The sequence below is a fragment of the Rhea americana genome, unplaced genomic scaffold (assembly GCF_003343005.1).
Source record: "Rhea americana isolate MKP2758 unplaced genomic scaffold, rheAme1 scaffold_83, whole genome shotgun sequence".
NCBI lineage: Eukaryota > Metazoa > Chordata > Aves > Rheiformes > Rheidae > Rhea > Rhea americana.
The window spans coordinates 440713-464185 of record NW_028187012.1 but is presented as its reverse complement, the minus strand read 5'-3'; the positions used below and the strand labels follow the sequence as shown (position 1 = coordinate 464185).

General features: G+C 38.5%; 1 long non-coding RNA gene across 1 annotated transcript in view; it reads left to right on the top strand.

The window, feature by feature from the left end:
- Positions 1 to 8447: 8447 nt before the first annotated feature.
- The window catches only part of LOC146585262 (uncharacterized), a 31455-nt gene continuing 16429 nt past the window's right edge, over positions 8448 to 23473 (top strand). Inside the window, exons 1-2 of the long non-coding RNA XR_014898043.1 lie at positions 8448 to 8538; positions 14671 to 14728. This is a non-coding gene — a long non-coding RNA (uncharacterized LOC146585262). The remainder of the gene's footprint in view (positions 8539 to 14670; positions 14729 to 23473) is intronic.

The window sequence follows — 23473 nt, the reverse complement described above, 5'->3', positions numbered from 1 at the left end:
CTGACCTAATTTTACAGCTGCTCAGCGAAGATGTTTGTAAATGAATTTGCGATTGGATCCGCAGCAGTCTGATGCAGTGAATACAATGTTTTTTATTATTCTATGAGATTTCTGTGGTATTTGCACAAGCTGTTAGAACCGRCCATAACACTATTAGAGGAGCCGAACACTTTCCGTTGCCAGGGCCGAGTCAGTGTTTTTATTAATCTTGCAGTCCGCTCTTTCCAGAGAGGCAAGCTAAGGGTAACGAGCTCTTAGCAGATTTGCAGGGCTAAACTCTATAGAGTTTCCTTGCATTGGTGATAAGGATGGATTCTATGAAAAATGCCCACTGATCCTTTCTCCGTCTTAGTTTTCCATTAACTTTGTTGAAAATCTTCCATTGACAAGCCAGTTTGTTGCTTGCCCAAACAGATCAGCCCGAGTTGCCACAGGGGTTATTTTTTTCCAGCTTCAGATTCCAAGGCTTGCGGAGTACAGACCGAAACCCCAAAAGAACGTCATAAGCCATTTTGGCAAATTGCTTTGCCCATGAAGGATTAGTATTATTTTTTTTTCTAGTGTCAATTTGCTGGTGGACTCTACATTTCAGGTTTTAAATGAATAATTAAGTAATGGAATGCCAGCTGTCTCTTGTGCGGAGACGTGAGTCTGCTCTTGGCTCTGCGGGAGAAATTTCCTAATGAACTCAGTGGAGATATAATTGTATCGCAGTTCAGCCCAAGGGATCTTTCTTTCATAGAATTTTCTTGATATTCATCTCAAATTTCATCCTTAACTTGGCCCTAAAAAAAAAAAAAAAATACTCCTTTTATTGTGCTTAATTATTCTTCTGATACTTTCTGTTGTCTATCAAGTAGTGTTTGTGTCATCACATCTACCCGAGGCTGCAACACAATTACAAAAACACTACAAAACACACMCACAAACATTGCTTTATTTTTGTGATAAAATTTGCATGTTTACATTTGTAACTTATAAGAGTCATTGATTTTTCACAAACTTGGAGCTAGAGGATTTTCTGAAAGCTAGCCCTGCAGTTCGTGAAAAAGAATTCACAAAACTCTTTTTGAAGAAAAATTAATATTAACCTATGTTTCAGATAGTTTTTATTAATCTGGTCTAAACCTAATTTTATAAAGTTTTTGTTCACTTTTCAAGTCTGAACATAATCATTCTGATGCCAACAAACTCTAGAATTTTTAGTTAGTAAAAATTTAAGTGAAATGGGAAAAAAATCAAATTTGTTTTGATTTTCTTCTTCCAAGTATCAATGGCAACAATTTACTAGATGTATTTCTTCATATTTCTAATGGAAGGTGGAATTGAATGTTGAAAGGAAGATGTCTTATGCCCCAGACAGATCTGCCCACTGGACTGGTGAAATATGAACTGTACTGTAATATTATGTTCTGACCTTAATCTTGTTTTTGTAATCCTTTGCCCTGCAAAAGAYAGCCTTGTACTCAAGATACCAGGTGTGTTTAGCAAATGACCTCAGATGACAGCACTGGGGCACTGCCAAAGTTATATTTATAACGGGTGAGATTCACAACTCTTGAAGACCAACTCAGAAGTCTTTCTGTTCACTTTAAAGGAATTTCTGTGTATGGAATGACTAAAAGTATGGCAAAAGTTCCCAGATATCCTRCGTTTGGCTAGCTGTAGCTGATCCTTTAATGTTTTAATGTAATGTTTTCTGTAAGTGAGTATACAATACRTAAAGCTCGAAAGTACGTCTAAAATAATTACTTGTCCTCCTGCTGGAAAACTATTTGGCTGATGAACAGAAACGCTTTCTTCTGAACAAGAAGGGTTACAGAAAAATTTCATTAAGGTGTGAGATGTGATTATTATTATTATTTTGGTTAATTCTGATTTTTGAGCCTGTTATATTTTGGTCTCTCCACTGCAGTATGGTCGCTTTGTTTTAAAATGATGCCTCCTTTTCCTGAATAGGAAGAGATTCATGCAGTTAAAATGTTGTCTTTCCCATATGTTTGTTTTCCTAGCCACTACTCAAAATTATAGTACTTTAGATGTCTGCTCCTTGATATTATTTTCCTACTGATGGCTATATGCCAAAGAAAAGCACGATGATGAAAACTGCAAAGATTTTTGAAAGTATTTTTTATTCTATGGAAGAGCATATGCACCCATGTGAGAGTCTGTGCATGTCTAAAATTTGGATAGTAAAAATTGTAGTGACTGTATCGCCACCAGCCGTATTGTGCTTTTAAAGTAATAAAGGTAACTGAGATTTTCTACATAGATAGGTGTGTTAAATTTGTTTTCTTCTTAAAAATAGAGATGCTTCCTATCTGAGCTACAAGAGAGTCTCCTTAAAGCTTGCACATTGTTTAGGATCTCAGTATCCCTCTAATGGATTTGACACATTATATCCATAAGGTAGCAYCAAATACCTTTAGGTTGCAAATTTGTTTATAATATTACTTAGTGAACTTTTCTAAGTAAAAGCTTTCCCGTATGCAAACGACTGGAAGAGACACCAACAGCATCGAACAATTTAGGTTTACCTAGAGCGCAACTGGAACGCCCTGGCGAGCTCTTTGGTGACGTTCAGCTCGGGGTCTTTTCCAGGCTCAGCGTCTGCACGCTCGCGCTTGGTGCCGGGTAGCTACAAACAGGACAGTGGGTGCTTCTGGAAAGACAATGCGTTTTTTTTACGATAAAGAATTAGGTAGAATTTGAATTTCCTCTCGTGTTGTTCTCGAGAAACACGTGGAAGAGTCTTCGTGTAAGGCTTCTGCAGACCAAATGTTAAGTTTCATTTTCTTCTCCTGTGCTACGGCAGTAACGGATACGACTTGCGGATTTAGTCCTGGATTTGGTCCGACATCTGGTTCATTCCTGCAGCTACTATGAAGACAAACCTTTCATGGCTTCATTGGGAGTTGTGCTTACATGTGGGAGAGCTGTGTCCTCTCATTAGAAATATTAGCACATTGCTAGAGCAGTAGCCCCGTGGTTATGTTAATTTTAAAAAACAGTCGAAACCATTTGAAAATCCTTTTAATATTTAATGGTCCCACAAAAAATGAGTGGAAGCTGGTCCTTTGCTTCCTTAATGGAGGAAATCTGTCACTGTGGGAAAAGACTTTGATCTTTATTTACAGACTGCTAAATTATAGTAAATAGTTTGTGATATGGTGCAAAATTTCTTAATAACAGAAATATAGTATGTGCATACTATTAGGAAATAGTAAAGCCCAGTTCATGTTATTGGAAACTTCTTAGTCTCTTTCTTTGTCTAAAGACATCTCTGAAATAATTTCACTTTTTCTAGGTTCTTGGAGCGTCTGTTGTGAAGGCATCACAGTGAGGGAGGATGTTGCAAATATTACAGATATTGCAAATATTATGCTGGTCATGAGAGAGGTGAAGTAACCTCATTGATTTTTACCAGTCCCTTCAAAAACCTTTCCATTTCCTGCCAGTTTAGAAGCTTCATCTTCATTTCAGACCACAGAATAGTCTTTTGCCTGGCGACGGCTGAGCTCTGACCAAGCGCTCTGCGACGGCCAGCCTGAGAAATATCATCAAACATCACGTTCCTGTGTGAGGAGATTGCCACCGCCAGCCTGTGACCCTGCACTCGTGGTGGCTCCACAAAAAAACTCCACAGAGCTGTCCTAACTGGTTCATTCTTTCTTAATTACGTCATAACATACTAAATGCAATGGCTTTTAGCCCAATTTACTTTTAACATATATGATTTGCTGGAAACGTTAGAACATCGCACTTTCCTCCTTGATTTGGGCAAAACTTACCCTATTTCTATATCTTCTTTCCAATTGTTGTTTAGGATTTTAAGTGTAGTGAATTTTTTGTAGAGTTTTGCTTTCTTCTACTGCTTTTGGAATTGCAAATGAAAAAAAAAATTGGAAAAATTGACAAGTAGCCCATTTCTGGGAGATTTTTGTTTGGTTTTTAGACTGTTTTGTCATTAGACAATAAGAAAATGGAAGTCGCAATAAGATACTCCATCAAATTAAGTGGGCTGTTACAGTTTAGGATTGTGTTAATTTTAACCTCATTTATATTAATGCAAAGCGAACTGTCGAGGCAAAAGTGAAAATGAGAGCAATGTTTGWGAGTAATATCAACCTGATATTCAAGCAACATTATATAGCTCATTAATTATACTGCACTAGTCACAGCACTGAATCACTAAGTGTAAATATGCCTGTTAATGTTSACTTTGATTTGGGTTGCTATCAAAAGAAAGCTTCATCTTAAAAGCTGTATCAAATTTTGGATTTGAAACTCCAAGTTTAATTGGGTGTTACATGGTTATATTATCCAAAAAAGACTTCACCTATGACATGTATCATGCATGTGAAGGTAAAGGAATGGTGCAGTGTTTAACTGTTCCATTGGATAGGCTGAAAGTTATGGTTTTCTAGCTACCGTAGACTGTGTTTTTTTGCTTCATTTATCTCTCTGGGTGTGAGAAGGATGTGTTTGCTTCTCTGCTTGTGACAAGAAAGGGGAAGTCACGCAGGAAAAGCTCATGACAGACAAAGAGGTTATATGTTTACATGTGCAGTCATATATACCTGCGAGTGTCTGTCTCAAATTGTAAATGTAGTACACAGATAATAAATAATTTAAACAAAGTCAGTGAATCAGCAGGCAATATCAGCTAGCAGTCAGCACTTTGGGTGGACACTCGAGATTTTATTTCTTGTTCTGACCCTGACTCGCTGATTGATTTGAGAAGGGAGTTTCCCAGTCCTTCCTTTTCCTTCCTACAATTTTTCCTGTCTCATATGTAAGCTCCTCAGGGCAAATACCGTATGTCAGTATACTTTTGTGTAAGATAAAGCCATAATTTCACTTGAGATTTAGTATAATTAAGTACTGATGTATTTAGYACAAAACACGTAGTAATGTTTCACAGTGATGCCTGATAMAACTCATTATATTTAATTCCAACCAGTTAACCCCGTTTTTTTTCTTTCTTTCTTTTCTTTTTTTTTTTTTTCTTGCTTAGGTTTTAAAAGTTGTAGTCCAGGATCGTTGTTGCGAAATTTATTTATCTGTGTAGCTATGCTGATCGTTTCAATGAGAATGATGAGCAAGATTTTGCTTTTAAGACGAAATACCTTGAGCCTTGGTATTATCACGGCATAGAGGCAGTATTTCATAGCTGCGTGAAGGTTAAGATCAGTGGTTTGCCTGTTCTGACTTCTTGTCAAAGGGCAGACAAGCCACCAGATTTCTTCCAGTTACCTCAGAACATGGGTATGCTTAATGCATATATTATAAATAAAAAGGCTACTAGTGGCTTTAGGCTTTCACTTTTTCTGGTTAAGTCATATATTAATCCCCTAGCAGGAACTATAAACCGAGACGGTTCAAGGTACAAGTTTCAGAAAAAAGGAAGCATTCCAGAGAAATGATTTTAAAACAGCTTTACTGAACTATTAGCCGTGGTATACTGAAAATGAATGAAAAATAGTTTAATATAAATATTGCATGAGAGCAATGCATAATTAATATATTTTTGAAATTCAACAGGAATGAAAAAAAAATCTTAATATTGAAATTATTCTAACTTTTAAGCTTCTGAGGAAYGCTAATGAGGGACAGGCAACTAGTGCCGAGTCTTGCCCTAAAATGTCAGGTCTTGGCTGTGAAGAAATCACTGTCTCWTTGCACATTTAAAAGAGAGGAATTCAGCACAAACATGAGGTGGGAGAAAGTTCAATATTATAAACATAATAAATGGAAATACTTAATTTGCTTTCCCATTTGTGGGCAGCCTGACTAACCTTTTTTTTTTGTTTTTATATCCTGTTGTTATTACAGCCAGTCTGATTTTGTCCTACGGATAGGTCCATGGGTGCAAGTCAAAACTCTACGTCTTTGTCAGACTTTCAGGTATGGCTATTCCCTTTGATTCTTGTTCCCTTGTCATTTCTGACCGGCTGGCTCGGGTTAAATGTCTTAGTTTTATAAAAAGGCTTTGTATTTTATAAATATATGGGATGTCATAGTAGATGTAACTTTCTTCTAAAAGTTCTGTAAAAGTGTGTTAGCGTCTTTGTTAACACATTTCATTTTACCCACCTTTTAGTGACTGTGTACATGTCTATCCTATTTTATTCCTGGTAAGCTCTGTGCCTCTCATCCGGTATGAACARAAATCTTGGCAGTTACCTCACCCGATAGATATTTATCTCTAGCTAAGCATCTTCCTTTCCCACCCTCTATTTTAGCTTTGCTATCTCTTCTTGCTCATTCTGCTATTCTTTCCAAAGCTGTCTGGGGCAACTGATCATGATCTTCTGTTGTTTTGGAGGGTTGTTTCTTTTCCTCCAAAAGACAAAACACAACCACCATCTCTGCAAGTCTTAGTACCGCTTTAATGTCAGCGACCGTCTACGAATTCTGTATATTCCTTTGAAAAACTTTGAGTGCTAAGCTCAATCTGGCAACCTGAGAAGGCTGTAGAAGAGGCCGAACGGGCACGGATGCACTCACTGATTGTGGTGCCGTTGGGCTTGATGCATCTGGGGTGCAGAAGTAGTTGACATCAGCTGTATTCCTCCAGCAAGTCTTCCTGTAGAGAGCAGGAAGCTGTTGCCATTTTACATATTTCAAAAATTGTTTGGGATGAACATCTAAGCATGTGGCTGGCTCACGGATTCCCAGAGCAATGGGTCTACTCGGAAGCTGTCTTCTCTCTTGCCTCAAGGCAAGTGGTGTGCTCGCCAGGGCAGGCACTGCCGGGTAACTGGGTTCTTCARGCTTTTTTCAGTCTGCATTTTGAGAGCTTTCTTATTCCCTGGAAGCTGTCCTCAGACTCTTCCTCAGTTGTTTTGGTCCCCTGCCCCTGAATAAATTGCTGCTGAGTTCTGACATTGATTTCTACATTCTTGGTCACAGAGAGCAGACATGATTTAGTGCTGTTATTTAGCCAGAAGGCTTTTCCCGTGCCTCCACGGCCTCTCTGCTCTCATTTATCTGCTCTCTGAGTTCTCTTGTATTTCTGTGCTTAATTCTCTGATGCTGGCAAATAGTTTAAAATTGTTAAGTGCAAATGTGGCTTTGAGGCCGTGGTGCTTAGTTAGTTACACTTTGCTTCTGGCGCTAGCAGTATGTTTCCTTTCTTGCACTCGACAGCTACATCAAATTATTGTTCCATATTGGAATGGGGAAGCTTACGTATGTAAATTTTCGTATTAGTTTATGGCTCCAGCAAATCACTTATTAATGCAAAAACATTTTGTTGACTCTAACCTCCTCATTAGATTCCATTATTTTTGATGTGCTCATGCAGAAGCACTAATACGTAAATCATGATGGAGAGTTTAACGTATTAATGGATCTATTGACTACAGTGTTTTCTTTGTGCAAAATGTGCCTTCCTCACTCACTTAAATGGTTAATCTGATTTAGATGGTTTCAACCATTTATATATTTATTAAATAACTGAAGTGCAATCTAGATAATGCAGTTATGAATTTAAATTAATTTTATTATATATATGAAATACATAATTATGATAGTAAATAATTATTTGCTGAATTAATTAAATGAATGCTACAGGCTCAGGGACTTTAGAGGATAGGAAATAACAGGCAGAAAGTGGAGGAAGCTAAGATAAGGCTTTTCTTTTTTTTTTTACAAACCAGCACAGGAAAACAGGTCTGTATTTGTCAACAAAGGTTTTGGCCAAAAAAAAATATTGGCTAAAAAAGACATGGTCAGACAATGGTGGTTACTGCAGGAATTTTGTTTTTGAAAATTGAAGTCATCTTTCCCTTGTCTTGGAGATAAATTAAAAAAAAATAGTTGAAGGATTCCTTTACAGGCAGAAAAAAAAATCAGCCCAGGGGCTGATTGGTATGGAAAATTTCGGTGCATCCTTGCAAAGTGATAAACAACTAGTAGACTGGGGTGACATAAGAGGCATCGTCTCATATGCACTACCCCCATGGCAGGATGGTGCAGCCAACTAGTCCCTGCCTTACCTCTCAGAGACCTTGCTGATGCTGTGGGATGCCCCAAAGGCTTATTTTGCACCGTGCTTCCTCGTACGGGCCGACGCGTGCTAGAAAAGAAGTCGCAGAAGGGAGATAGGAAGCTGTGAAGAGTCGAGGTCAGTTAATTGTGCTGGGGTTCAGTGAAGCTCTGCCTCTGTTAGCAGGTTAAATACTCTTCCTGACTAGACACTGAAGACTAACGGGGATGAAAGGAAGGAGTGATGTGGGAAGGCTTTGTGTGAACGGTGCCAGTTGGGGCAGAAGAAGTGAATAGTGGTTCTGTCAGAAAACAAGCGTGAGAAGAGGTTCTTCCAAAGCCCTCTAAGGTGGGATCTTTGTTCTTTGCCTATTCTGCTGCTACGCTGGAATGACAAAACATTGAAATACAGGCGATCTAATCCCAGAACGTAATGCGCTGATGTTGGACAAGCCTGGGACGCTTGGAGACGCAYGTGGCTTTAGTTCCTGTGTGAGAAGCATCAATATAAGCCGAACCCCTCACAGTGATCTCGGCCAGTAACAGGTAAAAAAGGGTTGTCTATGGCTAAGACAAGTGGTTACTTTGGAAAAATGATCTTATTTCTCTCCACACATTTCTATTGGTAATATGAATACTATTATTGAGAAATAAGTATGTTTGGAAGCTTTCTGCAAATCAGCATCATTTTCCTGGTATTTACCAAGCAGCCAGGAAATTTGACAGCTGTTGTGCTTAAAATCAATGTGTGTTTATTATTCAGCATGCTGGAATTCACCGTAAAAATTGGGAGGAAAAAAAACATGGTTTCACTTTTTTTTTTTTTTTTTTTTTTTTTCAGATGTGATTTAGACTGGTTTTTAGTTGGTAGCTTCACCTATCAAGTTCAACACTTGCATCTAGTAGCACTTGCCCTGGTAAAACCCACCCCCTCAAGGAAAAATAAAACAAAACAAACAAAAAAAAAACAAAAAACACCCCCAAACCGCAGACTTTTTCACATGCTTGCCTCAAATGAAAAACTGTTTACCAATCTTAACATTTACCTGAATTTAAGAACAAAAAGCTGAAGACAAGTCTCCTGTTTATTATTTTCTGTTTTCTTAGGGTAGTTAGAAAGGTGTTTGGTGCACAAGTATTTTCTGCACTAGTTTGCTGGTGACCTTGGTCCCTGCTGCCTTAAGATGAGTGTGTTCGGTAAAGGACAGGATAAGAGAGAGTTCAGTTATCGCACTCRCTCTGCTCGAGCTGTTTCTTAGGTTAAAAATTGACAGTTGAACTGAGTTATGATAGCAATCCTGTGAATTTGGCCAGTATGTAGCACCAAAGGTGGATTCCGTTGAAACCTTCAAATTGATTTTTAGAAAGGAAAATAGGTTCTCTAGGATTAGGAACTAAGGTTCACAAGTCTRGCTTGTTACGAGAATACAAAACCACAAGGATGCTAATGGACACTTTCTACCTGCGTTGTGCTTGACTGACTTTAGTGACCGCGACGTGCGGATCCGCCGCTGAAATTCATAAAGAACGTGACTAACACATCAACTGGCTTTACTGAGAGTTAGAAGCAAGTTTTAATTTTTAAGGCGGGAGGCTTAAGATTTGCAGGCTAGGTTTGGAGTGAGAAATCCTGAGAAAGATAGCTGATAATACAATTTGATTAGATATTTAGATTGTTCCCCATCATAGATGCCTTCACTGGCTAAAGATCCATGTGTCTGTTTACTACTATTTTCTATTTTCTTYCCATAGCATGGATTTAGGATGTTTCTATCCATGTGAATGATATGCATGGTATGAATTGCATACTAATTGCATGCTAATTGTTACTTTTTAAAAATATGTACTCTGTGTTAGTAAGATTTGTATTTACAGGTGAGGAAAAACTCATTACTATTTTTAATAGTCAGAACTGAGCTATGATGCTGTTTGCCAGTTTCAGAATAAAACTTCGAATACCTTTCTATTACTTTCTTATTTTAAATTAGCTTTGTTTTAAGATGGTACCAGGCACTCCTGGCTCTTTCCGATGGCTTCTTTTTCTGAAGCATATAGTTGTAGGGGCTGCTTAGACTTTGTTGTAGTTACCTTTTAACAGTTAAATACTGTTGGTGTAGTTGCTGTGGGTTTTAAAGATGTGTGAAAGACTGATTAATTAGTTCATCAACGCATTCATGATGCTAATTGAGAATTTTCCACAATGAGTGACAAATTCATATGAATCATATCCATCAGTGGCAGATGAATAAAACCCAGCAGTTCTCARCTTAACTATTCAGCTGATTTATTATTCACTTGGTAATTTTAGTTCCTCAAGTAAGCCTAAAGAGCAAACAGAAAACAAAACCTGTTCGTTAGAGTTTTAAGAGCAAAACTTATTTTTTAGAAACTGGCAGAAGTTATAAGAAATATTTACTGTTAGCTACCTCTCAAATGCTACATTGAACGAATATGCTGAAGAGATTTTTGGTGCCTCATCCCAGCCTCCTAGTTCAAAGATCCTTTTTCCGTTGTAGGCTGAAGAGAAGGACAAAGAGTTTTTTAGGCTTAAATAAAACCTTAGTGGGATGCAGATGGTGTCACTGGGATTTCAGGTCCTTGTCSTTCTGCTATAAACTCAATGATGCACCATAGCTCTGTAGCGCCTGACTGTCTTCAGAGATTGCTTCTCTGTGCGACTGTCTCAGAGGCCTGAGGACACTTGATTCCACTCAGTGTTTATTAGTCTGAAGTACTGGATGAGTTTGCTTTTCCCTTATGAGTTGTACAGCTGCATCCTTGATATCAGAAATTAGCCCAGTCCCACAAGTTTGCAAGAGGTTGCATCTGTCTAGCAACGTTATGATAAATATAGTATTTTTCAAAGTATGAGCCCATGAGCATGACTAAGATGCTCGTGAAYTGCTTCTAGCTGGTGGACTGCATATTGGGTGAAGCTGCAGCTTCTGGGAAMCAGTGATTGCCATTTGTTTTAAAAAATACATGTAGAGTGATCCAGACTCCTGAAAAGAACCTGCTTCCAGCCAGGCTAAACGAGAAGAAAGAGTTGATACTAGAAGCATAGAAGTTACCAGAGCATGTTGTGAGGCCTCTCTATAAGTGCAGACTTGGTCCCAAGATAACAAAAATTTTTTTTTTCCCCAGACACATAGTCTAGTCCATGACAACATTCGGTATAGCTTAATGTGCCATGGCAAAGGCTACTTGGTATGGGGTTTTTTTTTGTGTGTGTTTTTTTTTTTTTTGGGGGGGGGGTCTGATATGACAGGAAAAGTGTGCTTGGCCCAAAAGTGTTTGCTTTCTTGATTGCATTTAAAGTTGCAGCCGTTTCTACAGTAGCTTAATTGTGCCAAGTAAAGTAGAGCTTTCTAACATGCCTTGGTGTCTTCAGGTTCTCTTTTAGGACTTCCCGTTCCCYAAAGAGCCCGAGAAGAACAAATTAGAGAAGTCAAAGATAACGTGCTTAATTAAATGAGGAGAAAGCTATGCAGGGTGACAGATGCAATAGAAATGTTTACAGATATAGAGATGGGTACTCTAGCAGTAGCACAAGTATCAGTAGAGTTGCTGAAGTTTTAAAATAAACCACCTTTATTATTGTCTTTACTATGAAATTTTTCCAACTACAAACACAATATATTTTCCTGTCTGCTAGCTATTTTTGATCGTGTTAGTGACAATTTTCCTAAAGGAACCTTATTTTATGTGAAGGCATGAGTGTTTCTGTTAAAAAAAAAAAAAAAAAAATCCTAGAAATTTTAGGACTACATAGATCTTCAAATTCTGGAGGGGGACAGACAGAGAAGAGGAAACTTCTCCATAAATGGAAAAAAGATTGAACTCTTCTGTTCCCTCTCTTCAATAACACTCAGGCGGGAAAGCCACTGTGTCTTTTTTAGGGTAAATTAGCATTAACGTTCCTTGGCCTTTGAGCTCACTGCTCTCTGATGCTCTTTTTTTTTTTTTCTTTTTTTTTAATGGCAATACAATTCAAATCATATGCAGTGTTAGGATATGCCTTGAAAGTACTCTTTGACTAGAATAGCTATTCAAAATTTCAGGTAAAGCGGGGCRTTTTTGTTAGGCAGAAAAAACAACGAGGGAACCAGCAATTCTGCAGTTGCAGCCAATTTTATTGAAAAAAAAAGTATAAATCCCAATTTTTTGAACACAGAAGGAATCTGAAAGAGAATATGATTTCATTGCTCAGCATTTCAGCTCAGACTTTTTTTTTTTTTTTTATCAAAAACATCCTCAAAACATGTTCCACACTTTGCCTTTTTTTTTTTTTTTGGCCCAATAGTATATTTGCATCATGTACATGAATTTCCTCATCATGGTAAAATTGCTTCCATACGTTGAACAGGTAACTCCTCCTCCTGTCATCACACCAGTGTTTGATGCTGAAATTTTTCACATCTCATCTATTTCTATTGTATTGCTATATGAAAACTTAAAAAGAAATTGCGGTCTCACCTTTCATCTTCGACAACATTTAGTCCAACCTATGACAGTAATGAAAAATATGCTGGCAAAGCTACTGTATTTCTATGGCGATATTATTAATTCTTGCTTTCAGTGTTTCGTTCAACTGAAATGAAGTGTCTCTTCCATTTCAAAATGAGACAAGGAAAATATTTAAATGAATTTTGCTTTCAGACTGAAACAAAGCATTTTTATTTTAAAAATTAAGTGGAATGTTTAGTTTTAAGCCATTCTTTCATCTTTTTTTGTTTGTTTGTTGAAGGAGTTTGGGAATGAAAATTGGTCACCAATTGCGGTACAAACTTGCAACTGGCCTATACTGCATTTTCAGGAAATTATTCATCCCCAAGTTATTCATCTATCCCTAATCATAATCATGCAGCAAACTGAAGACTCTCAGGCAACGTTGCTTCCTACTTGTCTCGTAAGGGCTTCGTTTTCTACATATTTCTTGTCCATCTAGACTCATTCTTGAAAAAAGATGATATGTTTTTGGATGCAGCTTTTATCATGGATTCTCATGGAAACTTGTCAATGCCTATTGCCATCTGGCCAGTTATTGCTGTGGCTTCTGTCTCTGGGAGGATCCACGTGGTTAGTGTCAGCCTTTGMAAAGACAGCAATGGCTTTCTGTGAACTGGCAGCTGAGTTGCATGAGAGCAGTAGGCAGGGGACAGATGTTTTTCAAARCATCCTTCACGTGCATTTGATACCTCTTTGTTGCATGCACAGAAGAATGATGTTTGCCCACTTTATGAATATGCTTCATTTGCTTCCTTGATGCGTGTTATCTCATGTAAGTAAAAAGCCAAAAAGCATATGGCAAGTCTGAGCCATCCAACCCTTGGATGTAAAACACACACACACACACAGAAAAAAAGTAGTACATGAAGAAATGAGTTTTGAAATACAGGAGTTCACAGCAATTGTAAATTGACTTGAAAATAGTGCTGATAAAAAAAAAAAAAATGAGTGTCATTGTCAGGCCACCATGAAATGCAAAATGTGGTAACCCAAATCACATTACCAGAAAACATTTTGAGTGTAAATTTCATTTTTTTAGAGAAAGAAACTGAAGGAAWCTGTTAAAATTGAGTTTATTGTGATTTTACTACATGACCTTGCATTGTAAATTTGAACTATATGATGTAGTATACTCAAAGATATTTATAAGAAGGCTGAAAGAAGACATACAATACTGTATAAAAGCRAATGAGAGCTTTACAGTATGCTTCCAACCTAATAACCTACTATAGACTTCCAAGGATTGAGTCAAGGGTTTTAGGTCAAAAGAACAAAGATTTACCAGAGTGCTTTTGGCAGAAGGAATGATATACATGGTTCTACTTGAACTTCCTAAATTATAATTACTAGTCAGGGGAATACACTGCATGCATGAAAAATAGATTTTCAATATATGGAGTTAAAAGTTCCCCTTGCCTCTGAATTTAATCATGACATRTGCTTTTAATGCATTTACCAGAATGGGCAAGAAGCAGAAATAGTGTTATCCTTGCCTGGAAAGTTCTTACCTATCTTATGAATATTTTACTTAAGTAAAATGAGCTATTGTTGTTATATTTAAAAAATATGTATAATAAACAATATGACTCCACTGCAGACAAATAAAGCAATTCACTGCCCTAAGGAAGCTGCATTCAAAAGAGAAACAAGGTACAGCCATTAGAGTAAAGCAAATAGAAAGGAGACAGGTAGTAGCTTCCATAGACWGTCCGGAATTATGTAGTAATGAAGGAAGTACTTGTATAATCCCCCTCCCCTTTTTTAAATTAATATTGAGAATTTCATGTAGACTTGTTTTTCAAGATTATTTTGAAGTGAAACAGTCTGGCAGTCTTGAACTTATCCTTTGGGCAAACAAGAGAGACTCAGAAAATATGTGGTTTGATTGGAGAAAGCCTTATAACATCACGAGAACATTGACAGAATCTTTAAACTGGTTATCCCCAGTAAGGTTGTTACTTTTCATGATATTTCTTACTGATGTAGGACTATTGCTTATTCTTTTTGATGTTTCACAATATTGTAAAAGAATAAATCCCAAAGATATCATTTAACTTCCAGATTTTGTATAATTAGTGGAGCTGAATGAATCTCAGAATTTCGATGTTTTTCATATTCTTGTATCTTTTTTATACTTCCTTTAACACACTATTTTTTTTTYCCCAATAGAATATTCCGGTGATTCAAGGCTTCATTATCCACTGAAAGATCACTAGGARAATTCTGAGTACGTATATTGATTATATTAAAACAGAACCTAATGGCATAGAGTATTACAACAGAAGTATCTTTCAAAACTTTAACTAAAAGATGAAGGCTGTGTTTGTTTTGAATAATCCTGCAGTTAATCTTACTAACTCTAATCCTTCGATTTTTTCTCTGTTTGAAGCCCATAAGTAAGGTAGGACTGTTCCACAGAAGAAAACTTGAAGGAAAGTAGACTATTGAATTTCTGTCCGTTTATTGGTTACTTGTGTTTTTTGGGGTATGAATATGTATTTGGCTCAGATAGATATTGCTTCTGTTATTTTATGGCTAAATCTGAAGGGTAAACAGGGAATTTGAAGTACACTGAAAATGAATTAGCTTTCAAATTGTTACTACAGAATATTTTGTTGATTTTTTTTTTTTCCCTCACATGCATATTGTATCCRTTGGAAAGATTTAAAATGTCATATTCATTTTTTGGGGTGCCTTAGTTTTCATAGAATTTATCTGTTAAAAAGAAAAAAAGAAGAAGCAAAGGATAAAAGAGAAGTGCATCTTCTAGCGTAGGAGGTTTTTCATTTAGGCTGCTGTGTCACAGACATTATGAACAATATTGATTTTCTTGACCTCAGCTGAGTAACATGAAGACTTAGCCTAGATTCATCCCTACCTTAAATTTTTCATAAATCTCTTATGTGCCAATATTCTATATTTGAATTCTTTGTGCACATTAGCCATATTGTAAAATCATATTGTATTAAGTGACAAACCACTAAACTTATTGCACACCAGGTTCATCTTAGCACTTCATGCATTATGAATAATAAAACAGTTATTGATTCTAATGACAGATTATTATAACATTAAATTTTTTTGTTGAGGCAGGGCATTTGCCCCTTTGATATTGTACAGATATTTGCTAAAGCAGCACAGCCACAGGAAGCTTTCCTGATTTTATAATGATGTTGTTCATCATAATTATGTCGTGTCAGCGTACACATATGGGTCAACTTGAGTTCATAAAGATAGGATTATATTTTCTTCTCAGTGTGTGCATGTGTTTAAGTGCTTCCCTCCCTTTAAAACTAACAGTAGTTACGTGTGTACTGTATATAATTCTTATTCTGTAAGAGGTTTCACCCTTATAATTTAGAAAAACAAGTTATTGTGCAAAGCATTTACTATAGTGTTAAGCTAACTATATAGATCCAAGATCAGCATTGGAATTGTTAAAATGAATGGGAAATCTGCTCTTGCTGTAATATCTTGGTAATTAAATGCATTTGCAGCTTTTCATTGCCCTGAGTCATTAATATTATTGGTAAATTCCTGCTGAAGTCCTACAAAGTGGTTTAGAAGAGGTGCAGCATTTTTGAAAGTCTTAAGCAGGAGAAATGTGTCTTTTTTCCTCATAGTTTCTTTAATCTTTCTCATAGTTCTAATTTGAATACCTCSAAATTCTTTCAAAGTATGCCAGGAATATTCTATGGTTGACTGAAAGGTAAGAGGGACTATTTTTGGTTCAGAGGATATCGTATTTGTGCATATAATTGTCATTAATACTGAATATAAATTGCATTTCTCCCATGCTGTGGAAGATGCATTTGCAGGATGYGTTTTGTCTGAAAGTTCTTGAAATATCCAGCGTTCATGTATGTTGATTATATATCAAGGCGAACGATCGCTTATTTAGTGTATGTGGTTTCTTCTCATTCCTTCCCCTTTTCCAAAAGGAAGTAAATGTCATGGCAGAGAGAGATGCTGGAAAATGAGCCTAAAAATGACTGTCACTTAAGGCACGCGTTGTAGTACAAGCCACCTTCTGTACAGTGATTCATGCTAAGAGGATGTGGAAACAATGTAAGGAGATTTGAAACTTGCTGCAGCACTAATAATTGAAATGAATGCTTTTTAAACCGTGAAACTCTTTGCACTGCCTTGAAACAGTCAATTAACTTACRTTCCGTGTTGGCATAAACGAGCTGATCAAACACGGAATCACTCCATCCATCTGTGGCTTGAACTCTGGCTCTCGAAAGGTTAATGCATCATCCTCCTYCATTGATTTGAATGGTTTCGGTTGCTGAGATGTTAAAATATATATTGGCAGTAGATTTTAATCTCGTTCTAATTCCTTTAAGATGCAAAAGGCGTAGTACTGTTCTGCGAAAGGAAAAAAAAAACAGGAGGAATAATTATAGGATGATTACTCCTCCTTCCCTCCCTCCTTCTCTTCCTCCCTCCAATAAATAAAATAAATAGGAAGGCTGTGTTCTGGGAGAAATATTGCAGACAAAGCCCACATTGTTCCACTTCTCTTTTAGCTCATCACGAATTAATATGTAAATTTATTAGCACTCACTTCATTGGAAAAGATCAGTGTTATTTCAAACTACAGAAATATGCGGAATGGAGATTTCATTTTAATTAGTCTGTATTTCCCACTAGTGTAGCTCGTAATTCTGCTCGCAAGCTCCGGACGTAACCGTGGCGAAAACTCACGTTTCCCTCGATAGCAGGCAGCCCTTGGGAAGCCCGTGCGTATAGATCTCGTATAGCTGTCTATACCGATGGGCGTCATTTGGGGTGACAAGCTGCAGCTCACCAGCTGACTGGACGGGAGCCCAAGGGCACAGGTACCAAGCAAAGATGGTTTTGCTAGGACAGTTTGCATAACAAGCAACTGTCATCTCATTAGCAAGCACAGGCATTTTTGCCACACGCTGTTTAACACATCGTCACACCTGTTCACACTTCATTGTCCCAGGAATTCAGCGAGGCAGCTTGCTGTTGGCTTTATTTTTGCATTCCTCCCTGAGGTTGGTTATCCGGTGCCAAATCCGGAGGTGTGAGATAAGCGCAGCTTTGGCTTTAAAATATGATGTGCTGCGAGTCATGTGCTGAGGGGCGTAAAGAGCAGGATTATGGTTTGAATAATAACTAGCACCAGTGACTCTGCTCTGTAGCTCTGGCTGCTGGTTGCTGCTCTTTTGGAAATTGCATCAGCTGCGCCCCATAGCCTGCACGCTGGCTGCTCTGCCGGCGCTCGGCGGGGATGTAATCTGCCTTCTCTTGCCCTGCTTGCTATGAAAGACACCTCTAAGCAGGTTTTCCTTCAAAAAGAAAGTGGAGGTAGTATCATGTTTGGCACAAGTGGTTTTTTCAGCTTGGCGGGTGCGTGTGCAGCAATATAGCTCAGCCCGTGCTTTACGTGGAGCCCTGCTTTGGTGCCTGGCCAGCACAGGATGCTGACCTGCCCTCGTTTCTTTTTTGGCCCTTAAGGACCGAAAAAAATACATTAGTGAGTATTGGAGGAGCTGAGGGCATAGAGGAGGCTGGCTGGTGAGAGGGGGCATGAGGAGGGGACTGCTGTTGGAGATCTGGAGAAGCTGGGAAAGAGTGAGCATGAGGAGATGGGGGAGAAGGCTAATTGTGTTAGACAGACAGACAGACAGAGGAGTGCTGAGATGAGAGGAAGGAGGAGGAGAGGGAGCCAGTCCAGATAAACTGGAGTCGCTGCTGGCCACCTACTCAGCCGCCCTGGGCTGCCTGGCCAGCTCGCCTTTTCCTTTTGCTGACTTCTGTGACCGTGACGGCAGCAGAGCGCGCTTTGCTTCTCTCAGAGTAAGCACAAGTTAACTAGGTCTGGCAATTCAGGAAAAAAAAAAAAAAAAAAAAAAGTCCAATCTGTTACATTAATGGAATGGTGTCTCACCCTTGTTTGTCCCCTGGTGCACAAGAAAAAGCCAAGTATCTTCTGTAAGTGTCTTCTGTTGTATTGCCAACCTGAAAATACGACTTTATTTAATTTCCTTCTCCCTTTGAATGTATCCTGTAAAGCATACAGTAGTCTATGAAGCATTGGAGTACTTCTGCTTTTTTTCACATYGTGTTTCTACATCAATCAAAAATTAGCAGTAACAACTAGGTTCAGTGAATAAAATCTGAATTTTCCACTGGTCTTCTACAGAGAAAGTGCTMTGTGTCAGTGCCTACCTAATTTACTTTGGCCATCTCTCTGTATTGCCATAATGACTGAAAACCATGATGCGATGGCAAGAGAGTTAACATTTGATCTMGTTAAAAATGTGCAGTTCTTAACCCTCTTTGGCATTTTCCTGTTTTTTAAATAGCTGTCAAAAACAGTGAGTCACTTAGCTGTTGCTGTGGCTATACATTTATCAGCGCCCAAGCAGTGTTAGAGACTGAGACTTGCAGGACTGTTTCATAAAATGCCATACTTTTTTGTTGTTGTTTGTTTCACTGCTGTTTTGATGAATGTTTGCAAATTCAGTGCTATAGATATTTCTGGTTTAATAGATTTTAGTTGTTAGTGGAATATCTCTGAAGTATCCTTTTCATACCTTTCCCTCGCAGAGCTGCTCAGGGATAACAGATCCAAGCAGATCGAGGGACCTGGTTCCTTCTCACACCTTGTTCCACACACACTCCTTTGGCACGTTTTCTAGTGAAAGTCCGCAGTGCATTATAAATGTTTTATATGTTGATTGTATGGTGGTTATAGCACAGGGCTCATCTCCCACCTGACGCAGGACCGATCTGTTGAACCCTTGCAGATGTCTTGAGTATGCAAAAGCTTCTCAAGCGGCGCATAGTGCCAAGGTGTGCAGCTAGATTGACTCCACATAGTCTTCCTCAAGGCATTAACCAGAATGGCCAGAGCCAGTTACGTTACATATTGTACAGATACAAAAGGAGAATATGTCTAAATATGATGTCTGCTTCTGTCAAGTGTTCAGAAGAGATTTGCAGGAATTTATGTTGTTCTCTTCCCCTCACTTGCCATGTCTCACAAAGTGCCCTGCTTCCCAGCTGTACATCTCATCCAGCATCGATCAGTTGTGCTGGGCTCGGAGGTATTGTCAAGTCGTAACGCGCCTCTGCGATGGCCATCACATGCTGCGTTTAACGCCTCTCCCACAAGCTGAATGTAGCCAGCGTGGTATGTAGGTGCATTCATGCAATGTAGGTGCTTATGGAAAAATAGGGCATGAGGGAAGAAAAATGTGTATGTTGTGGGAACAGATGTGGCAAAATAGCAAAATGCAAAGGTAACATATGTAGGAACAAAGAACGTGTTGCGTTCTTCTAGAAAGCAGGACTGCTTTTCTCTGTGAGGATCACTGATGGAGCTCCCAACGCAGTACTGCACCTAAAAAGGGCTAGTGCTATCTTTGGAAGTGGAAGCAAGAGAGTAGGGAAATTGTTTTATATTTGCAAGCAGCAGTTTTGAAACTGCTCTTAGCGTATTGTCCCCAGTTCTAGTACATGTGTTTAAAAAAGGTTGCTTAAAAATTGGAGAAAATGTAGGAAAAAGGCAACAACAGTRCTTTGAGAGCTGGAAGAAAATAGCTTTAAGTGACAGGCTTAGAGCTCAGTCTGTGTCATATATCAAAAAGAAGACTGAGGGGTGACTTGATGTTAGAGTGTAAATACTTCCATTGAGAGGAGAAACTGGGTAATGAAAGGTTCTTTTATCTAGCAGAGAAGGGAATAACAAGAACCAGTGGCTGGAAGTCAAAGCCACATTAGTTAAATTTGAAAATAAAGCTCTTTTCATTTTCTTTTATTTTTTTTCTTYCTTATTTTTCTTTCTTTCTCCTTAAACAATGAGGCTGTTAGATTCTTGGGACTATTGGTGATTGTCTGTGTTTTACCATGTGTGCACAGTGACAACTTTTTAGAAAATGCAGTTTGGCCAAACACAAATTATACTCTAACCAAATGTACGTTAATGAGCTCAGTGCAAAGCTAAGTAGATGAAATTTAAGAAGATCTAATGGTCCCTTCTGACCTCAGTCTCCGTAAACACTGAGTGCTAATTAAGTGACCATTTTTCCTGAGTAAGGACTTCAGTATCTAACCACAGAGTAAGAACTTGTAATTTCTCATTGCCCTCTAGAAGAGATATTTGCCTGTCATGGGAAAGCCTGTATGCTGGCGCGTTATGGAATTTGCATAGCTGTTTGACACACAAAATCAGCATGTGAGAATATCTCTTTTTCCAAGTTACAAAATGAAAAACRCTTGACACTTGGAAATTGCAAGAACATGATTTGAATGCCATTAGGGGATGTTCTTTCACATTTTGTATTACAGGAGTCAAGTGTGTAACCCAGGAACAGCAATCGTGTTATGTTTGCTTTAGAAAACTGAAKATAGATCCCTCAGGCACTGTTTTTGCAGGCAGTCCCGTGTGAGATGAGCAGCAGGGGGAAAGGGAAGCAAAAGCACTTTCTGTCAGAGCCTCTTTAGACAAGTTTAGCTTTTTTTTTTTTTCGACCAAAGGAAGAAATAGGGGGAACCTACTTTTAGCTTCCAAACCAAAATCCAATTGCTCTGTAGTTTTCAGGCTGCTTGGCTAGGYCATTTTCTTTCCCACTGAGAAACACTCATAAAACTCATGTGGTTTGTTTGAAGATTAGTGTGCAAAACACTGAACATCTGTCTCCTATCTTCTGACAGGCTGTGTAAAGATGTACTTCAGCAGAGCGGACTGCAAAACTCATGATCTCAACTTGAGCCATTTTATGCTGCTTGTATCTGTGCAGGGAGGCATCAGTCTGAGAGATGAGTAATTCTCTTCTGAAATGATCTTGTTTTCAATTAGCCTTTGGGAGACCTCCCCTATGTATTGACATCAGTGCTTTTTCCTGGCATGTCCAGATGAATCACTGCATTGAAAGAAAACTTAGGGATACAAGCTGAGGGGACAAATGAATATGAAAAACTTCACAAAAAGTGGGAGGAGAGAACCTCCAGGGAGACCTCAGTGCAAAATGGAAAGAGTTTCTCATTTTGAACAAAAAATCCTCAGGGTGGAATACTGTTCCGGGAGATTTTTYGCATGTTGTTACCCTGTTAGTCTAAGTTTGTCCTCTAAGTTACTGCACRCTTTTGAAATCATGAGTTCAAATTTGCCAGCCTCAAATCATTTAAGAAAGAAAAAATATCCAGCCATGGAAATGTCATTGCTGTTTGGCTTARTACTTTTCTCCCCTGCTTTCTTTCCTCCCTCACAGATTTGCGCTTTCAGAACACTCCTACTTTTCTATTTTTGAATATTTTTCACAGCCATGAGGACCAGAAATGTTTATAAAAAAAATAAAAAATAAATAAAAAAGCCTCTTATAAGGACTCTTCTAAAATCACTGGGTTTCAAGTGTTTGGAGTGCATGAGATACGGTGACCTTGTCAGTAAAAACACAAGCATAGGTGCTGCTCTGATGTTTCCTGCTTTGTGCCCTGTGGTTTGCACCCTGAGATCCCCGCGTAGTCTCCGTACTGCCCCGACGCTCCTTGCAGTTACGTGGTGGAGTGCTTTAATGCATCCTGAAGCCCTCGCTCAACAACTGCGCCTCCTGTACTCCTTAGCTTTGCCAAGGCTTTGAAAAGAGGCCTGGATAGGATTACTGCTTTACTTTTGGGGCTGCAGCTCCTGTTTCTGTTTACTGAACTTTAACCCTTTTCTAATGCCTCCATCCTCTGCCTGGAATGCAAAATATCAAGCTGGGAGAGAGATGGGCTAACGCCGAAAAAACCCTACATCCCAGGGATTTCCCTTTGCAGGATACTCAAATTATTTTTAGAACCGAGTCCTGAGGCAATTTTAAAAATCTATATGAAATCGCACTGTAGGTAGAGAGCTGGGATTGATTCATCCTGCTGTCACACCACCTTTGTGCAATGTTCAGCAAACCTATCTCTCCTCTTTTACTTAAATCACATTTTATTGGTGAATTATGCATGAAGTGGTTTTGATTTTATTTTTTATTTTATTCATGTATTCTTTGTTTCTTGGAGTAATTTTATGRTGACATTATGAAGACATTTCTGAATGGAGTGTTTCAATACTATTTGTTGTTGTTTCTAGCATTAACTTATCCTTGTTAACAGTCATTTGTCTCATGGTGGTATCCTTTCTGTGGCACAACTGGGTGACTGAGGAATAGGGGGAGAGTTGGAATTTAAGCCACTATGAGTATTAAGTTGCAGGTTTTATTTGGAAGCATGTTTGTGACCGCTTGTTAGCGGTTGCTAAGTCAGTAAAGTGGCCTATGTTGCAGCTTGCTGGTGCCTTTTAGGTACTAAATCAGAATGCTTTACATGAACTTTCCAATTTAAGGCTCTCCGAGACAGGACAGAATGTGTTTTTAAGGCTGCACACAGTCCAAATTGCTGTAGTAATGAGTCACCTGAAAGCGTATGGATCAAATTCCTATTTATTTTAGGAACTTTAAATGATCCTGTAAATACTCTTATCGTTGTAAAAGTACAGACCGGTTCCACCCCTGCAGGAAAAAATTGCACTTGCTTTTGCTAGGGAGACTCCTGCTTGCTGGAGAGAGTTCTAGGTCTAGYGGGGCAATAGGGGATATGCTGGAACCTCAGAGGTGGGAGCTTAGCTCAAAAGCAGCCGGAGGAGAAGGCGCATCTCTAGTTCTCCTAGACGTGTTTCATCCACAGGCAGGTCTGACCACTTCATGTATTGGCTGGCCTTACCATGAACAATAAAATAATGGTTTCTTGTGCCTTTCGTTACCTCTTTCTTCTTCTTCTTCCCCTGGGTGCTCTCAGCTGGAGGCAAATCTTAAACATTAGCTCCTTTAGAGTTTCCTTATGTACATATGGTTTTCATGGTGAGATTTTAGAATGAGATCATCCTGGTAATAAAAGCAGTGTACAAAATCTTCCTYGTAACTAAGCATATTATAGATCGTAGTTGATTTCAGAGCAGTCAAGC